Raw genomic sequence first — 21,567 nt, 5'->3', positions numbered from 1 at the left:
GTGTTCTTCCCAGTGGTCACATACGGTTGTGAGAGCTGGACCATAAAGAAGTCAGAATGCCAAAGAATTGATGCCATAGAACTGAGGTGCTGGAGAAGACTCCTGAAAGTCTCTTGGTCAACAAGGAGATCAAATCAGTCCATCTTAAGGGAAATCAACTCTGAAGATTCACTGGAAGGACTGAAGCTGAAGCTTCAGTATTTTGGTCACCTAATGTGATCAGCCTACTCATTGGAAAAGTGCCTGATGTTGGGAAAGACTGAGGGCAGAAGGAGAAGAGGGCATCAGAGGATGAGATGGCTGGACAGCATCACTAATGCAATGAACATGAACTTGGGCAAACTCTGGGAGATGGTGGAGGGACAAGGAATCCTGCAGTCCTTGTTGCAAAGAGTCAGACACAACTGGATGATTGAACAACAACAATGGTGGTTTTATTCCTAGTTGTTTTTTTTTTTTTTTTTTTTTTTTAAGAAATCTCCATACTGTTTTCCATAGTGCTGTATCAATTTACATTCCCACCAGCAGTGCAAGAGGGTTCCCTTTTCTCCACACCCTCTCCAGCACTTTTTGTTTGTGGATTTTTTTATTATGGTCTTTCTAACAAGTGTGAAGTGGTATCTCATTATAGTTTTGATTTGCATTTCTCTAATAATGAGTAAGGTTGAGCATTTCTTCATGTATTTATTTGTCATCCAAATGTCTTTGGAGAAATGTCTGTTCAGGTTTTTTCCTCACTTTTTTGATTGGGTTGTTTGTTTTTCTGGTATTGAGTTGTATAAGCTGTTTGTATATTTTGGAAATTAATCCTTTGTCAGTTGTTTCATTTGCTATTATTTTCTCCCACTCTGAGTGTTGTATTTGTACCTTGTTTATAGTTTCTTTTGCTGTTCAAAAGCTTTTAAGTTTAATTAGGTCCCACATGTTTATTTTTGTTTTTATTTCAATTATTCTAGGAGGTGGATCACAAAGGATCTTGCTATTTGATTTATGTCATAGAGTGTTCTGCCTATGTTTTTTTTTTCTAAGAATTTTATGCTTTCTTGTCTTATATTATATTTTTAATCCATTGTGAGCTGTATACAGAAAACTATAACACAGATTTAAAAAAATCAAAGATAATATAAACAAATGGAGGGATATTTCATGTTCCTGGGTTGGAAGAATCAATATTGCAAAAATGACTATATTATCAAAAGCAATCTACAGATTCAATGCAATCCTTATCAAATTACCAGTGGCATTTTTCACAGAACTAGAACAAAAAATTTCACAGTTCATATGGAAACACAAAACACTCCAAATAGCAAAGCAATCTTGAGAAAAAAGGATGGAGCTGAAGGAATCAACTTACCTGATTTCAGACTATACTACAAAGCTACAGTCATCAAGGCAGTATGGTCCTGGCACAAAAACAGAAATATAGATCAATGGGACAAGATAGAAAGTCTGGAGATAAATCCACGCACATATGGACATTTTATCTTTGACAAAGGAGGCAAGAATATACAATGGGGAAAGTCTTTTCAATAAGTGGTTCTGGAAGAACTGGACAACTATGTGTAAAAGAATGAAATTAGAACACTTCCTAACACCATACACAAAGATAATCCCCGTACTAATCTTGAGGAGGGGTCGAGGTAAGTAGAAATATCGTAGAGGCAGGAGTCCTTCTGTCAAGGCAGGGTGGATACTGAATGCTTCCAGCAAAAACTGCCCAGCAAGACTCAAACCTTGATATGTTACTACTTTTCCAAAACTGAATCAAAGTTGTTTATAACTTGTTGTTTTATTTTTATAATCACTGTAGCATATTAACTATTTACCACATGGTCACATGTAGGGCTAACACAGAAACATGGAGAAAGATGGTTTGAATCTGGTTTGAAAAATTAGCATGGTGATAATAACAATTTCACAAAATTGTTGTCAGAAAATAACTAGAAAAGGAGACGTCTGTGCACTCTTGTATTCACTATATACAGTTACATTTTTATTGTAAAAAATACAAATAAATGCACAAGTTTGATCAATTTTCAAAGATTTGTTACAAAATGGATATGTAACGACTACCTAGATCAAGAAAGCTCCTCTGGCTCCCCGTAGTCACTACTCTGTGCCTCCAGTAATCACTATCTTGATTTCAAAATAATCACATTTTTGTGTTTATTTCTAGTTTTCAGCCGAAGCATGAATATTATCGACACATTAATGCTATCTCTGAATACTACAGTTTGGTTTCATCTGCACTTTGAAATTCATATAACTGTAATTATACTATATGTATGCCTTTTTTCAGGCTTCTTTACACAATATGTCCAGGTTTGTTTTTGTTTTTTTATCTTTTTATTGAAGGATAGTTGTTTTACAGAATTTTGTTGTTTTCTGTCAAACCTCAACATGAATCAGCCTTAGGTATACATATATCCTGTCCCTTTTGAACCTCCTTCCCATTTTCTACCCCATCCCACCCCTCTAGATTGATACCGATAAAATGCTATCTATTTCACACATGGCAATGTAAGTTTCCATGTTACTCTTTCCATACCTCTCACTGTCTCCTCCCCTCTCCTCATGTCCATAAGTCTATTCTCTATGTCTCTTTCTCCATCTCTGCCTTGAAAATAAATTCTTCAGTACCATTTTTCTAGATTCCATTTATGTGCATTAAAACACAATATTTATCTTTCTCTTTCTGACTCTTTTCACTCTGTATAATAGGTTCTAGGTTCACCCACCTCATCAGAACTGATCAAATGTGTTCCTTTGTGTGGCTGAGTAATATTCCATTGTGTATATGTACCACAACTTCTTAATCCATTCATCTGTCAATGGACATCTAAGTTGCTTTCCACGTTCTAGCTATTGTAAATAGTGCTGCAGTGAACAAGGGGATACATGTGTCTTTTTCAATTTTGGTTTCCTCAGGGTATATGCCTAAGGGTGGGATTGCTGGGTCATATGGTGGTTTTATTCCTAGCTTTTTAAGAAATCTCCATACCGTCTTCCATAGTGGCTGTATCGATTTACATTCCCACAAAGAGTGCAAGAGCATTCCCTTTGCTCCACACCCTCTCCAGAATTGATTGTTTGTAAACTTTTTGATGATGGCCATTTGGACCAGTGTGAGGTGATATCTTTTATTGGAGTTAGTCCTGTAGGTGTGGAGTGCCTGTGTGACTGACTCCAGCCCCTCCATGAGTCAGATTGAAACAGTGATCTAGTACGGCCCCAAGTCCCAGGAACACCAACCAGGTGTTCATCATGGACCACAGGTACATCAGCAATGTAGTGTGGCCCAAAGTCTCATGTAGACAAGACTTGTAGGAAAGAAGTAATCAGGATTAGAAAGATGTAAAATCTTCCCATTCATTGGGAGAGTAGTAAATTAAAAAGAAAAAGATTTGAACAACATGACTCCACAGATGCAATGAAACAGAGAGCTTGGTGCTGCCTGGAGAGGTTGTAGCTGTGTTATGTAGTAGAGAGGTGGTATGTGAAGATGGAGAGAGACAGAAAGGACCCTAACAGGTGCTTCTTCATATACTCCAGCCAAACCAATCCTTCCAGACTACTCACATCTTGACTTTGGTTTCTTTGATTTCTAGAAAAGGTGTCAGAAAAAGGTTTATATGGATTCCGATAGTGTCTATCTGTGGGAGAAAGGGAATACCAGGGTAAGGATAAAAGGTATATATATACATACACATATGTGCACATGCTAAGCCAAAAAGTCATCTTCCCAGTCCATGAACAAGGGTGAGGAGGATCTGACAAGGAACTCAACAGAATTTTCAACCCCATGAGCCTAAATCATTGTTTTCTGCTGGAAGTTGTAGAATGACAGGATAAACATTATGAAGTAAATATTGCACACAATGGGGAGGGAATTAGCTGTGCAATTTCCATTAATGCTAATGAGACTTTGGTGGTTAATTTCCCATGCCTTGTGCTGAATATTTGCTCCAATTAGTTATGTGAAGCTTGTGCCACACTGCTCCTGATCAAGTTTTCACTTTGGGGGAGGGGTGCAGTGGGGAGTGGGTAATTGTCCTCATCATTTCCTTGGGTTTCAGATGGTGAAGGCAAGGCTGAAGTCTAATCATATTGCTTTTTCCTTCAGATGAAAAGTCTCTGAGAAACTAGCACCTTGCCAAAAGTTTTGAAATGCACACCCCCTTGGAAATCATTGTTTTCATTAGTAAGCTACCTGCTGGGGCATTCTCTTAGAGGAGACAGGTTTATTTTCATTTATTTATTTCACCCCAAAGAATAATTTCATCTCTATTCTCATTAGACCTACAGTTTGGTTTAACATCCCTATTACTTCCATGATGATGCTCCAAATAATAGGAAATTAGAGATGTGGGAGTGAGTTTTAGAGGAGTACAGTTGGATGGAACAGTCCATAGCAAGCTTTTATTCCTGTGTGCCAGATAGGGTTTACTGTTTTGTCCCTAAGAAATACATGTATATCTCATTTATGGCACCTTTTATGCCTGTCTTATATTATATATAATTATATGTAATATATATAATTATATTATATTATATATATATATAATTATTTTCCTTACTAAATTGTAAGCTTCCTAAAGATTGGGACAGTGTTTTATATACCTTTACTTTCTCTACAGATACTTAGTAAAGCACTGGAGTCTCAGTTAATATTCAGTAATGAATGAAAGTATAACACAAAACTCTACACCGACATGGGTATAGAGTAACATAAAGCAGGTTACAATACCAAATAGAAGGTCCTTTTAAATCAAAATTTAGGATACATATAGCCACACCATATATATTTTTAGAACTTCAAAAGAAATTGCTTTTAGCATGTGAGAATTGCCTTGAAAATAATTTCAGAAAGGAAATAATAATGTGTTTGAAACAAACATAGGGGGGTAAAAAGAAAAGTAGGAAGAGACGGCAGATTTTTTCTTTTTTCAGTAAGCTTGTGGGAAAGATATGAAAATGGAATAAATAAAACCCAGCCTTCAAGCTGGATTCAGATGGTTTTGTGGGTCAAGAAGCACCCAGTGCATCAACAGAGGGGACCACAACGTCATGAGCTCTGGAACAAAGAGAATGAGGACTATATTACCCTGGATTTGGGGAAAGGACTTGATAAATATACATTCAAATAGGCTGCCTTGAGACTTTATTTCAAACATTTCTGTTAACCTCACAGCTCTTCTTCAGGACAAAAGTGGGGTCTGGTAGATGTGAGAACACAACTGCTGATCATGAATCAGAAAGGAATTACCAAATTTGGATTGAGAAACATATTCTAGCAGAAAACTACAAACTGTTCCTCCAATGTATATTCTCCATAACAAACAAAACCGAAATTAAGTATCTTCTTGAAACCTGAAAAAAAATCCTGAAAAGATATTAATAAGTAAGAGAAGATAAGCAAAACCAATTGTATAATATCTGTCCTGATTATACGTAAAGCAGGCAAAATGTCACTAATACAGTCTTCAGTTAATAGGTATGTAATTAATATAGGCTGAATATATTAATGGATAGTCTCAAAGCATGCCACCTTTATTGGAAGATATTATTTTCAAAGTTTCTTAATAGGTCTAGAAAAATAACCCACCATCAGAAAAGAGGCATTTCCATGTCCTAATCATCAGATTTCTCTTCCTTCTTTGTAAAATAATCTCAATTTACTTTTACTACATCTACAGTAATCATAGCTAACTTGTACTGGATGTTTCCTACACATCAAGCAGGGTTTCCCAGGTGGCTCAGTGGGTAAAGAACCTGCCTGCAATGCAGAAGGTGCTGGAGATATGGGTTTGATTCCTAGGTCAGGAAGATTCCCCTGGAGGAGGGCATGACAACCCACTAGAGTATTCTTGCCTGGATAATCCCATGGACAGAGGAGCCAGCAGGTTATAGTCCATAGGTTGCAAAGAGTCAGACATAACTGCGAAGCAACTCAGCATGGCACAACACAGCATCTGTCAAGCAATACTCTAAACATCTTATAGGTGTTGACATCTTTAATATTCCTAGTCATTCTATGATGCAAATATTACTATGATTATCATTTTATAAGAGTAAAAAATATAGCATAGAGAGTCTTGGTAGCATGCTCAAAGTCACTAGGCATTTAAAAAAACAGGATTTGAACCCAAGATGCCTGACTCCAGATCCACTTCCTTCCTTTCTTTCCTTCTTTTTTTTTTTTTAACACTTTCTTTTATTTTTATTGTTTTTTAATAACACCAAAAACATGTTGCATCGGAGTATAGCCAATTAACAATGTTGTGACAGTTTCAGGTAAACAGTGAAGGGACTCAGCCATACATATACATGTAACCATTCTCCCCAAACCTCCCTCCCATCCAGGCTGGCACATAACATTGAGCAGAGTTCAATGTGCTATACAACAGGTTTTTGTTGAGTATCCATTTTAAATGTAGCAGTGAGTACATGACCTTCCCAAAGTCCTTAACTATCCCTTCCCCCCAATAACCATGAGTTTGTTTTCTAAGTCTGTGAGTCAGTCCTTCTTTCTTTAATAAGAGCATCTTTGAAATATACTCCACATACTGTTATGGGATTATTGTGTTCTCCCCCAAAATTCATATGTTTAGTTTTTAACTCCTGCTAATTCAGAATGTGACCATATTTGGAGACAGGGCTTCACAGAAGTGATTACATCAAAATGCATTCATTAGGATGGCCCTAATTCAATATGATTGCTGTCTTTATATGAAGAGGAAATGAGGACAGAGGTAGATACAGGGGGAAGACAATGTGGGGACATCAGAGGATAAAACAGCTATCTGTAACCTAGGAAAAAGGCCTGGAATGGATCCCTCACAGGCCACAAAATAATCCAATCCTGCTGATACCTTGATTTTGGCCTTGTAGTCTCCTATGAGAAAATATATATTTCTATTTTTTAAGCTATCCAGTATGTGATACTTTGTTACTACTGCCCTAGCAAACCAATACACATGCCATCCACTTTACTTACTTAACATGTACAATTACCTACTTAACATGTACAATCCAGTTTATGTCTATTCACTACTGTCGTACAACCATCAACACAATCATTTTTAAAACAACTCATCACCCATCAGAAATCCCTACTCATAAGCTGTCACTCCTCATCCACAGCCCCTAGCAACCACTAGCCTACTTCCTGTCTCTATGGAGTTGCCTATGCTGGACATTTCATAAAAATGAATGATACAATATGTGGCTTTTTATGTCTGGTTTCCTTGACTTAGAACCCACTCTGTTAACAAATATGTGATACTGTCTTACTGCCTCATCTCTTTATTCTTAACTTATCAATATATGACAATAAATTTCTAACCATTACTGTTAATACACATACAGAGTCAAAGGCACTCCAAAATAATCAACTTCAGACAAATCACTGAAATGTATAACTGCATGGAGGAGTGACTGAAATGCAAGCCAGTAATAAAATGCACCAAAAATGTAAAACTGTGTGCATAAAAATTAACCTAGAATATATTGACATTTTCTCCTGAATTACATGAATAGTCTTGTCTGCATTTCTGGGGTCTTTAAATGCCTTCAAAGAATTTCAGTTGCCCCCTCCTTGTTTCAGGCTTCCCATGTGGAGCTAGTTAGCAGTAAAGAATTTGCCTGCCAATGCAGGAGACATAAGAGATGCAGCTTCAATCCCTGGGTTGGGAAATTCCCTGGAGAAGGACATGGAAACTCACTCCAGTATTTTTACCTGGAGCATCCCATGGACAGACAGAGCCTGGCAGGCTACAGTCCATGGGGTCGCAAAGAATCAGGCAGAACTGAAGCTACTTAGCACGCACTCCTTGTTTACTGCCTTACTAATGATATAGGTAAAAAGAGTGAGAGAGACACTTCAATCTACCATTTTAAAAAGTCGTTTCCCAAGAGACCCTGGGGAAAGAGAAAAATGAAAGACCTATTCATTTATAGACCTTCAGACCCATTTTGGGCAACTCTGCCCCTGAAATGCTCTGTCCTTTATGATCTACTATTTACAGGTTAGTTAACATCATGGCTTAGAGGCATGAAAGTCTGTATCAGTTCTGTGGGTTTATCTGGAAGGAATGTGATATAGAAAGGAAAACTTGTTTTCCTTAAATTATAAAGAAATAACTGTACAGGACCAAGCTTTCATTTTGCTTGTGTTTGAATTTTAGTCTCATCTGAGTGTGAAAACCCAAGTGTGAGACTTGGGTGGATGAAACTAGCAGCTTAGCCTGCTCTATGTGATCTAGGGACACCATATGTTCATAAGATCAGATTTCTCTGGCAAATTCATGGGAGAGAAAATGAAACCTGGAATGCAGAATAGGAAGTAAGGGAGAGCAGTAATCATCACACAACTTCACACAGCTCCAGGACTTGTAGGGGTGGCTTTTGACATTCTTAGGTCATAGAAAGACTGAGAAAATACTCTGTAAATAGTGTTAACTTCTCTGCATCTTTCTTTCAAGAAACAGATCTTTATAGAACATCTATTGTACATCCCTGCCCCATGCCAAGCACCAGAGTTGAGATAAGCAGTCAAGAAAACACTGTCCTGGAACTTCAGGATTGTAGAAAACATCAACACTTTTGATACAAACAGTAAAGAATTCCATTAAAAGAGCAAGCCAGAAGAGGAAAGGAATTTTGTAAGCCAGGAAGGCTACAGGGAGAAAACAGATAAAATTTGGCACAAATGGTCAGGAATCTTTTGGTCTCAGATGATAGAAATCAAACTGAAAAAGGAATGCATTCATTAATCAAAACCCCAGGAATATTGCTGGTTTCAAGCATGTCGGGATCCAAATGTGCAAACGACATCCTCATTTTTGTCACACTTTCACACTCTCTACCTCCATCCCTATCTCAGCACTCATCTGCTCACAGGTTCTTTCTTTTTCTGGAAGCTCTCTTCTTATGGCATAAATCTCTGAGCACACAGTCCTCACTGTAACCCCAGAGACAAACATCTTTCCTCCCCAGTTTCCACCTACCTAGTCTCTTAGAGGCATGCTTACTGTGTCTGTCTGGATGTGATATCACCTTGTGGACAGAATAGCATAGACAGAGGCCTGGGGTACAACAGCCTGGCCAAATACTTATCCCTGAAACCAAGAGTAGATGAGGCACTATGACTGAGTCTCCTCAAAACCCATGAGATGGAGAAGAGGCAATCAATAATAAGGCAAATGGAGAAGACTCTTGAGAGTCCCTTGGACAACAGAAGATCAAACCAGTCAATTCTAAAGGAAATCAACCCTGAATATTCATTGGAAAGACACGTGCTGAAGCTGAAGCTCTAATACTTTGGCCACTTGATGTGAAGAACCAACTCACTGGAAAAGACCCTGACAGTGGGAAAGATTGAAGGCAGGAGGAGAAGGGGATGACAGCGGATGAGATGGTAGGATCACATCACCGACTCACTGGACATGAGTTTGAGCAAACTCCGGGAGATGGTGAAGGACAGAGGAGCCTGGCATGCTGCAGTCCATGGGGTCTCAGAGTCAGACGTGACTTAACAATTGAACAACGACAATAAAAAGAAGAGTGCTGGGCAGACACAAACAACACATATACATCAGCTCAAAAAATTGAAAGAATTTTGAATAGGCAGAGAGATAGGGATAGAAAGCTAAGAATGCATATAAATGATAATATGGATAAAAATTATACCATAGCCTGAATGCTTATGCCTCTCCCCAAATTCATTTTCTTGATATTTGACTGTGGTACCTTTTGAGGTAATTAATTCAGGAGAGCAGAGTCCTTGTGAATGTAATTAGTTTCTCATAAAAGAGATCCCAGAGAACTCCCTTGCCCTTTTATCATGTGAGGACACAGGAAAAAGATGGCCATCTACGAACCAAGAAACAGAAGTTTGAATCTACGGGAGCTTTGATTGGGCTTCCTAGTCTCCATAACTGTGAAGAATAAATTTGTTATTTATTAGCTACTCAGTCTATGGTATTCTGTTACAGCAGTCTCAAATGAACTGAGGAAGTTCAAAGGGATAGATGAGAATGGTATGTGTGTTTGGGGTGGGAAGGAGAAAGTGAGTGGAAAATAGATTAATTATTAAAAGAAAATCCAAGTATGGATAATGTAACATTTTCTCTTCTTGTTACTTCTCGCACTTCTTGTCCTTACAAGATTAACCAAGAAAACCTTTGTTGAAGCTCTGATGAGCATAAAAACTAAGCTAGTTGATCTAACATAAGATGTATGGCTACCTTTGTAAAGTTCGTAGCCTAATTATAGACACAAGATATACACACACATAAAAGGCTGTCTAATGATGGATGCTAACAGATTAACACACAACCAAGTTTAGTACTCCAAGATAAATCTTTATTTTCAACACAGCCCTGACTTGGGGTTAAGATTCAATATGACGAAGCCAGGCCTTTTGAGCTTCCTGTTGGGGCCCCACTGAACCAAGGTGGGCCTCATATTGCAGCTTCTTCCCCAACCTGTGAAGGTCAGATTGTAGTTCAGAAAGAATCCTGGTGACATAAATTATGTAAAAACAACCACTTGAGGGTGTTAAGCTGAACTGAAGTCTGAATTTAACTGCCCAGCAAATCACTGAAAAGGGACTAGAGTAATATCTTTAATAGATGATATAAACACTTGGGGCATAAAACTGCCTATTCTACTTATTTCCATTACAGGGCAGATAAACAGGTTCTCAAGCATCCGCTTTCTGAGCATGTGGATTTTTCCTAACTGCACTGCCTTCTCCTGCATTACCTAAACTTATCTGTTTGGGTTTAACCTGAAACTCGTAGCTGGAAGACTAGGAGCAGCAGACAATGCAGGTTGTTTTGCAGAAGACACTTGGATTACTAGAGTTCATAAATTCCTGTTTTGGATACCATTCCAGGTTGATATAAAATGTGTCAAAACCTAGTCTGATCCTAAGTCATCCTCTAAGCTCCATCTCCGTGCTGCTCAACCCCATTTCTACCTCTTTTGATGACCTTGAGCCCATGAATTTGTCTAACCTCCTATTCTGACTATAATGGTCTGCCTTGTGGGGTAATTTTCCATGATTGCATCCTTTGACCCAAAGTTGAATAAAGGAGGGATTGTCTGAATCTGAGACACTGTTTTATTTTTATAGTTCAAGGGGTACCAAAATGTCTCTGGAGGCAGCATGGGGGAACAAAATAGGCAGAGTTTTGAAGGTACAGGGATTCAGTCTTGAAACCATTTTTCTCTCTGAGTCAGAGCTGTTGTTGTTTTTGTTTTCTTTTTTTTTTCTGTAAGATGGGAATAACTCCACCCAACTCCTAACTGTAAGAATTAAAATGAAACAGTAAATGTCTTCTCCTTTCTCACTCTCTCTGTTTGTTTTGTTTTTCTTTTCATGATATCCATTAATGTGCCTTCTGGATGCTTAATGAATAATGATGACAGGTTCAGCTGTTCTAAAATGTGGAGTCATGTGCCATATCTCTTCTCCCTCTCTAAATTCCATCAACACTTAAATATTTAGCAAAGTCCTCATTCTTTAATTCCCCAATCACTATGGCTTTTACTATGTTCTACTGTTTCCAAGAACCCTTTGAACTCTATTTACTCAAATAGCTAACTACTTACCTTTCAAAATTTTACATCCATTATTTTTTCTTCCCCATGAAACTCCTTTGATGGCACTTTTTGCCCTTTTCGTGTATTTCCTTATGATTAGAAAAGTACTAGTCCTTCAGTAGAAACAACAAATAGTTATTGATCAGCATAAGCAAAAATAATATCACAGTCAATAATGTACCAAGAAGAAATTAGTAAATTATAACAGTGGAGACTACAAAAATTTGGTATGAGTCAAACACTCTTCTGCTTTAGCAGACTATCTTCTTGAAACAAAAGCATAAAAGTATAGAAGCAAACACTAAGATACTCTTAGGAAGCGGAGAAAGCAGTTATTGGAATTTTTCAAGACAAAGGCTTTGTAAAGAAGATAAAAATTTTGAGAAACTTCAAATGGCTCTAGTTGCAAGGGTACAACTAGAAACAGCTTGCAGAACTTTAGATAATGCTATTTTCTTATAATATATGGGCCATCAATCAGCTGGAAATGCATAAAATATAGCTAATTCCTTAAGGGCCACTTTCCCAGCCTAATGGTGGTGCTTCTCAGATTTCTGTGTTCCCTCCCATCTGTGACCACATAGATAAGCACTTCTGTGAATACTTCTGCCTTCTTTGTGGTTTCCCAAACATAGGATTTTGTTTCTAACTAAATTTTAACTTTCTTTCATAGAAAGACTTTTCCCATCTTCAAAAAACCTAATACAGACCTGAGACTACACAGAGAGCATGCAACAAGTATTTCGTTAGACTTATTCAGTTTCATCCATTCCAAATATCACTGCAAAATCCAGATATATCTCAAAAGCCCACTATCTGTCAGTGAGGAAACACGTGACAGAGTGCCAATAAAAACAGCGATTCCTTTTCTAAAGTCCTCTAGGAAGTGAAACCGTGTTCCACAATAGAGCATAGCAATCTGAAATCCTAAATACAAAGCAAGGCTCCACATGCAGAAATGAGGCTCATCCCCCACGCACTGGCCTCTGGTTACTAAGAGAGGACTTAGTATCCCGTCCTTGGATGCCTGAGTACACCTTCTATTACACTAACTGAGATGAAAATCCCAAGGGGAGAACATGACCCTAAAGATTTATCTGATGATATGGCCATATTAGATCCTCTCAAATCCTTTAATTTGCAAAAAGTCCCAAAGTCGGTGAACCAAACAAATAGCAGCTCTCTCCCCATGCTGTGTAACTCAGGTGATATTTATGGACAAGGAAAAGTTCTGTGTTCAGCAATTTCCTAATCAACTAAGAACAAATGGAGAAAGCAAATCCATGAAATAGGAAAGGGCAAGACCACCGAGCTATGACTTAAAAGGCGGCAGAGAAATGTTAGTGCCATTACGCCACTGAGCCTCCTGCCCCAGTCCAGATGAATTCATCAGAGACGCTACAGAAGCTGAAACTTGAGGAAATTGCCTGAGGATCTTAAAGCTGTAGGCTTCCCCCAGAGGCCTATAGAAGAGGGCCCTGCAAAGGAAAGTGGGGTGGGGGTGATAGGGGGTCAAAAGGCCTCAAATATCCCTGACACGTCTCCTGGATGCTTTTTTTTTTTTCTAATGGTATGTGATTTATCATTGACTATCACTGATTTATCATTATCTAATGGGATGTGATTGATCTGGTAATAAATTCAAATTTAATAAATCATTTAAAAATACATACTACCTGCATGTCAATGCCTGAGAGGGAAGCTGCAGACCCTCCAAAGCAGGTGTGGCCCTTCTTCAAAACATGAGATATTTCAGAAGCTGGCTTTCGGTTTTGCTTTTGCCTCTGCTTATGAATGAACTGTCCTTCATCTGGACTACCATCTGCTTCACTTTTCTGTCTTCACTAGGTTTGCCTCTGAAATGTTCCAGGCAGATGAACCATATACTGCTGTTATTTTCCAGCTCTGTTGGAAAAAGTCTATTTCAAACCATGGAATTCTGCAAGAAAGCCTTCCCTAAAATTGACTTAACTGCCTCCTGAATCTCAAATTATTTCTTCACATCTTAGGTTCATAGGAAAGCAAATAACCTGCTTCGTCTTTATGACTATCTTTTTATTTTCAGATTCAAAAGTAGAAAAAGACTTCTGAATTTAAGGAGTACAATGACAGAATCTCTCCACACAGTGAGCATGTGAAGGTATAAGAATGAGGGGACATCAGAGATCAAAGAACAGAAGAGGATGGTTCTCTCTCCTTTCAACTTCCTCCTGTTTCTCACATGGGGTCTGTGCCCCAGAGAACGGGGGCATCTGCACAGAGGCCCGCACTCTCTCCTGAAGCGTGCTGGCTGTGGGAAAGGGCAGCCCCGCAGACTCTAAATTCGTTTTTTGCTCCTTTTTCATTTCACCCATAAGGTAATTACGAGTTGTGTAGCATGGAAAGACAAAAATAATCTGCTGAGGGGATTTTTTGCTTTCTCTGAAACTTAAATTCAAGTTTATTTAGGTTGGTTTAAAACCTGTTTCCTCATCTCTTTTTCCTCTTTGGCACTTGAAACCCAAATCTAGAGTCACTTTTCTTAGATTTCTCTTTTCAGTGTGAATGAGTGTATTAACTTGGCAAGTTTCTATGATCTCAGGTTTCCTAGATTCTCCATGAAGAGATGTGTATTATTCCCTACTGGTTGCAAATCATGCAAATAGGACTGGAAAGATTATTCACAACTTATTATGGCCATAATTTTCCAACTACTCTATATCTGTCCATTTTTGCAAGAAGATGGAAGTGAGACAAGAAGATTCATGGACAGGCTAGTTTGGTCAAATAATCAGTTTCTTCTTCTTCTTTTTGTGTGGAAACTTTAGAACAAGACAATAGACAAGTCTGGAGCACAGTATATCAGAGAGGGCTTGAATCTAAGCATCTGTGCAGTTAAGAGCATGACAAGTCCTGAAGCAAGTAGCAGAGGTCAGCAAAGACAAAAGTTAAAATCTGGGATTCTTTTCAGAGGAACTAGAAAACTAAACAGCAGCCAAGTTAAAGATTCTTATTCATCAGCATGTAAAAATCTATCTAATGAATTAAAAACAAAATGGTATTGCAGAGACAGTTAGGAAAAGGCACTGATTATAAGAACACAGATTTTTAAAATGTATTTATTTTAATTGGAGGCTAATTACTTTACAATATTTTAGTGGATTTTGCCATACATTGACATGAATCCACCATGGGTGTACATGTGTCCCCCATCCTGAACCCCCCTCCCACCTCCCTCTCCATCTCATCCCTCAGGGTCGTCCCAGTGTTGTTTTGGTGTTTTAAAGGATCTTGGTAAGGAGAGAAAATATAAAATAGCAGGATATTTTAATAAGGAGAGTGAAAGCAAAGTCAGCTATGGCCACTAACTAAGATGAAACTGGTCCAGTAAATGGGCTTCCCAGATGGCTTAGTGGTAAAGAATCCTCCTGCCAAAGCAGAAGATGTGAGTTCTATCTCTGGGTCTAGAAGGTCCCCTGGAAGAGCAAATGGCAATCCACTCCAGTATTCTTGCCTGAGAAATCTCATGGGCAAGAGGAGTTTGTGGGCTACAGTCCACAGGGTCACAAGGAGTCAGATGCGACTTAACAGCTAAGCATGCAGCATGCAGTCCAGTAAATACTGACCTATGGCTCCAAATATTCATCACAGAGTCCTTCACACCACCCTAGATTCCTACCTCAAAGCATGGTTGAAGAACATTTGCTATCAAGGCAAAGGCAAAGAATATCAATTTTTACCCTTCTCATCTCCAATTTTTGTGGCTGAAGGTTCTGACTAAAACAGTGTCTGTCTAGGGTATGTAGGAGCAGAATGTTGACAAGAGATCTAGAGGGACTACAGAAGAACATTCTAGGACAAACCCTACACTTTACGACTAAAAGAGACATTGAGATCACTAGCTCCAGTGCCTGCTTGAACTGCTTTAGGGCAATGAAGGATTCTTCATGCTGTAGATGAAGGTCTCTAGGCTCAGAGACATTCCCAGGGCAAGGAAAGATGGGGGCAGACTAGAATCAAGGTGTCCCATGTTTCAGTTATGACCAGGGTCTTCCCACTGTGCCACACGTCCACCTTTTCAGTGTGTGGTGAGAAGACCTCCTCACATTTACAGAAACTTTAAAATTAATTAGTGTGTTGGCTCCAGAGGAGATATTGTAACCTGTTCAGAGTAATAAAATCAGCAATGCACAGTATTACTTTCCTGTATGAAGAGCTTGAATAAATAAGACATTTATAAGAATGAGTGGAAAATCTGAAATGAATATCCCAAGAACCATGAAAAAATAAGCTAAGAGAAATTGAATTTTCTTTGAGTCTCTTAGAGAGGTAGTGGTTGAGGATTTTATACATAATTTATAAGGAAAATTGTCCCATTCACTCAGGCATACACCATATCAGTTTGTGGGAAAGATTAAGCAAGCTGTCTTTTTTTTTTTTAATTGAAATTAAATATAGGTATGGAAGAAAATGAATTCTGAATAAAGAAGAATACGATGAGTCACATGGCCAAAGTCTTATCAGAATTTACATGAGAGTCTTTTTTTCTTTTTAACTGAGTAGCTTTGAATTTATTTATTGATCAGTAATAACAAAAGCTCCTCAAAGTCTCACTTAGTGCTAAAGCTTCCTGTTCTCACTTTTCCCCCCCTCTAAGGAAAGCTAGGCCTTGGCATAAATATAGCACATACCTCTCTGGATACCTATGATTTCAATAGCATCAGTAAAGTACTCAGAGCTGGTCTCTTAAAATGTTATAATCAAGTCCATCCTTGGAAATTTTTTACTCCGAGAGGAACATTTAAGTTGTTAGTACCCCCAGAAACACTGGACTAATTTCTGCACCAAGGCATTGCTAGGTGCTTCCCTGATAGCTCAGTTGGTAAAGAATAAGCCTGCAATGTAGGAAACACTGGTTCAATTCCTGGGTCTGGAAGATCTGCTGCAGAAGGGATAGATATCCACTCCATTCAAGATACTCCACTCCATTGAGTTTTCTTGGGCTTCACTCTTGGCTCAGCTGGTAAAGAATCCACCTGCAATGTGGGAGACCTGGGTTTTATTTCTTACAAATAGATGAGAAAAGAAGGGAAGCTAAAGGCAAAGGAGAAAAGGAAAGATACATCCATCTCAATACAGGGTGCCAAAGAATAGCAAGGAGAGATAAGAAAACTTTCCTCAGTAATCAATGCAAAGAAATCTTGAAAAGAATACAATGGGAAAGACTAGAGATCTCTTCAAGAAAATTAGAGATACCAAGGAAGCATTTCATGCAAAGAAGGGTTCAATAAAGGACAGAAATGGTATGGACCTAACAGAAGCAGAAGATATTAAGAAAAAGTGACAAGAATACACAGAAGAACTATACAAAAAAGATCTTCATGACCCAGATAACCACAATGGTGTGATCATTCACCTAGAACCTGGAATGCGAAGTCAAGTGGGCCTTAGGAAGCATCACCATGAGAAAGCTAGTGGAGATGATGGAATTCCAGTTGAGCTATGTCAAATCCTAAAAGATGATGCTGTGAAAGTGCTGCATTCAATATGCCAGCAAATTTGGAGAATTCAGCAGTGGTCACAGGACTGGACAATGTCAGTTTTCATTCCAATCCCAAAGAAAGGCAATGCCAAAGAAGGTTCAAACTGCTGCACAATTGCACTCATCTCACATGCCAGAAAAGTAATGCACACAATTCTCCAAGCTAGGTTTCAACAGTATGTGAACTGTGAACTTCCAGATGTTCAAGCTGGATTTAGAAAATGACAAGGAACCAGCGATCAAATTGCCAATATCTGTTGGGTCATTGAAAAAGCAAGAGAGTTCCAGGAAAACATCTACTTCTGCTTTACTGACTATGCCAAAGCTTTTGACTGTGTGGATCACAACAAACTGGAAAATTCTTAAAGAGATGGGAATACCAGACCACCTTACCTGCCTCCTGAGAAATATGTTTGCAGGTCAAGAAGCAACAGTTTGAACTGGACATGAAACAACAGTGAAAGAAAGTGAAAATGAAGTTGCTCAGTCATGTCCAACATTTTGCTACCCCGCGGAGTGTAGCCCACCAGGCTCCTCTGTCCATGGGATTTTCCAGTTAAGAATGCTGGAGTGGGTTGCCATTTCCTTCTCCAGGGGATCTTCCCAACCCAGGGATCAAACCCAGGTCTCCCACATTTCAGGCAGGTTCTTTAACCTCTGAGCCACCAGGGAAACAACAGACTGGTCCCAAACTGGGAAAGTAGTATGTCAAGGATGCATATTGTCATCCTGCTTATATAACTTATATGCAGTTCAGTTCAGTTCAGTTGCTCAATTGTGTTTGACTCTTTGCAACTCCATGGACTCCAGCACGCCAGGCCTCCCTGTCCATCACCAACTCCTAGAGCTTGCTCAAACTCATGTCCACAGAGTCAGTGATGCCATCCAACCATGTCATACTCTGTTGTCCCCTTCTCCTCCCGCCTTCGATTTTTTCAAAAATCAGGGTGTTTTCCAATGAGTCAGTTTCTTGCATCAGGTGACCAAATAATTGGAGTTTCTGCTTCAGCATCGGTCCTTCCAATGAATATTCAGGACTGAATTTCTTTAGGATTGACTGGTTGGATCTCCTTGCAGGTCAAGGGACTCTCCAACACCATAGTTCAAAAGCATCAGTTCTTCGTCACTCAGCCTCCTTTAGAGTCCAACTCTCACATCCATACATGACTACTGGGAAAACCATGGCTTTCACTAGATGGACCTTTGTCAGCAAAGTAATGTCTCTGCTCTTTAATACGCTGTCTAGGGTGGTCATAGATTTTCTTCCAAGGAGCAAGTCTCTTTTCATTTCATGGCCGCAGTCACCATCTGCAGTGATTTTGGAGTCCAAGAAAGTAAAGTCTCTCGGTGTTTCCATTGTTTCCCCATCTATTTCTATGAAGTGATGGGACTGGATGCCATGAACTTAATTTTTTGAATGTTGAGTTTTAAGCCAGGCTTTCACGCTCCTCTTTCACTTTCATCAAGAGGTGCTTTAGCTCCTCTTCGCTTTCTGCCATAAGGGTGGTGTCACCTGCATATCTGAGGTTTATTGGTATTTCTCCCAACAGTCTTGATTCCAGCTTGAGCTTCCTCCACCAGGCATTTTGCATGATGTACTCTGCATATAAGTTAAATAAGCAGGGTGACAATATACAGCTTTGACGTACTTTTTCCTAATTTGGAGCCAGTCTGTTCCATGTCCAGTTCTATTGCTTCTTGACCTGCATACAGATTTTTCAGGATGCAGGTAAGGTAGTCTGGTATTCCCATCTCTTGAAAAATTTTCCACATTTTGTTGTGATCTACATAGTCAAAGGCTTTAGCATAATCAATAAAGCAGAAGTAGATGTTTTTCTGGAATTCTCTTGCTTTTTCAATGAGCCAATGTATGTTGGGTAATTTGATCTCTGATTCCTGGTATATGCACAGTACATCATGGGATATGCTAGGCTGGATGAAGCACAAGCTGGAATCAAGATTGCCGGGAGAAATATCAATAACCCCAGATATGCAGATGACACCACCCTTATGGCAGAAAGCGAAGAAGAACTAAATAGCCTCTTGATGAAAGTGAAAGAGGAGAGTGGAAAAATTGGCTTGATGTTCAGCATTCAAAAAGAAAAGATCATGGCATCTGGTCCCATCACTTCATGGCAAATAGATGGGGAAACAATGGAAACAGTGAGAGACTTTGTCATCTTGGGCTCCAAAATCACTGCAGATGGTGACTGCAGCCATGAAATTAAAAGACGCTTGCTCCTAGGAAGAAAATATATGACCAGCCTAGACAGCATATTAAAGAACAGAGACACTACTTTGCCAACAAGGGTTCATCTAGTCAAAGTTATGGTTGCTCCAGTAGTTGTGTATGGATGTGAGAGTTGGACTCTAAAGAAAGCTGAGCACCAAAGATTTGATGCTTTTGAACTGTGGTGTTGGAGAAGACTCTTGAGAGTACCTTGGACTGCAAAGAGATCCAACCTGTCAATCCTAAAGGAAATCAGCCCTGAATATTCATTAGAAGGACTCATGCTAAAGTTGAAACTCCAATACTTTGGCCACCTGATGTGAAGAACTGACTCATTGGAAAAGATCCCGATGCTAGGAATGATTGAAAGCAGGAGGAGAAGGGGACAACAGAGGATGAGATGGCTGGATGGCATCACTGACTCTATGGACATGAGTTTGAGTAAACTCCGGGAGTTGGTGATAGACAGGGAAGCCTAGCATACTGCAGTCCATGGGATCACAAAAAGTTGGATATGACTGAGCAACTGAACTTAATCAAACTGAAGGCATTGGTGGTGGTGGTGGTGGTTTACTGGCTAATTCATGTCCAACTCTTGTGACCCCAGGACTGTAGCCTGCCAGGCTCCTCTGTCCATGGGATTCTCCAGGCAAGAATACTGGAGTCCATTGACATTTCCATCTCCAGGGGATCTTCCTGACCCAGGAATCAAATCCAGATCTCCTCCCCAGCAAATAGATTCTTTATCAACTGAGCTACAAGGGAAGCCCATTGGTGACTTCCTCTAAACCACACATTGAGATGATTCAAGGAGGCTAGATAAGCAGAAAGGACATGGACTTTGAAAGGACAGGTATAAGCATATTAACTGAAAGTTAAGAAAAAGGAAAACTAGACTTTGATGCTGCCACAATTTTGCTAGTAGGACCTCAGAATAGGCCCAAAAACCTAAACTAGAAATCTTCATAGGAAGTACCTATCATTTACCATGGCTTCTGTTTATCATGAGCCCTTTTCTCATTCCTCTTCTCCATCACAGAAACATCATTCTGTTAGCCCCTTGGACCACTGTGAATTCCTCCAGTAGTGGTGGACAAGTAGGCATTAACCTATATGCCATCCCCATGTCAGATGTTCCCTTGCCCATTGCTGTCTGGTTATTCTTAATTTGGGCCCTAGTGGAACTGAAGAGTTAATATATATTTATCTCCCTTTGGGAAATCCACAAAAATTGCAACAAAGCTACTTCTGCCAAGAAGCTTCAATACTAAAGCTTAAAAAGAAAAAAAAAATCACACAGTGATGCAGCTCTTCAGAGTTTCCAAAACCCATTTATTTCTGTAATTCCATATATATATATATATATATATATATATATATATAAATTAAGCATGGAGTTTTGTTATTCCAGGTTCACAGAGGAGGCTATAAGCCTTGAAACAGCCACTACTAGCTAAATTTTGCTGAAAGTTACTTTACATGTCAAGCACTTTTCTGAGCACTTTACACACATGACCCAGGGGTCAAGCTCAGGTCTCACGCATTGCAGGTAGATTCTTTACTATCTGAGCCACTATGAAAGCCCAAGCAAGAGTTAAAAGTGAGGAAAATTTTCTCTCAAGGCTATACTTCCTAAATGGCAGGCAGTGGACTACTTCTGTATATAACTCCTCATCAAATGCACTTCCAACACTACCCTGATATTTACTGAAATGCAAGCAATTGGACTAAGGAATGGGATGATAGAACTGGTCCTATATCTGGACATAAACATGGGTTCCTTACCTGAAGGACTCTGCTTTGCAATGGAAATTTGCTATGGATCTCTTAGATTATTTCAAGGCATTCTATCTTCAAGAAATGAAATGGATTAAACGGGTCCCATTAAGTTTATGGTAATTTTAGCCTTTCCAACTTCTGGCAATAGAGCATCCAGTGTGAATACAGGGTAAATTCCAATCTAAGGCTGCAGTTTTGATTGTCCTTTGTTATCGGCAGAGTGAATCATGCTAACCAAGATCTACAAAGAACTCTTTCTTCTGGTAACTTTGCTGACTGTGACAATGAGACGCCTCAATACACTCAGATTTTAGATTTCTACTCCAAAGTGGTTATTTGACAAAGCAAACACGTATCAACAAAATTAAGCCATGTCATTTTGTTAATAATGTTGATTGTTATTCTTTACAAAATTGGCTTGCATTAT

The sequence above is a fragment of the Dama dama genome, chromosome 27, assembly GCF_033118175.1.
Source record: "Dama dama isolate Ldn47 chromosome 27, ASM3311817v1, whole genome shotgun sequence".
NCBI classification, from domain to species: domain Eukaryota; kingdom Metazoa; phylum Chordata; class Mammalia; order Artiodactyla; family Cervidae; genus Dama; species Dama dama.
This window is presented reverse-complemented; position numbering follows the sequence as displayed.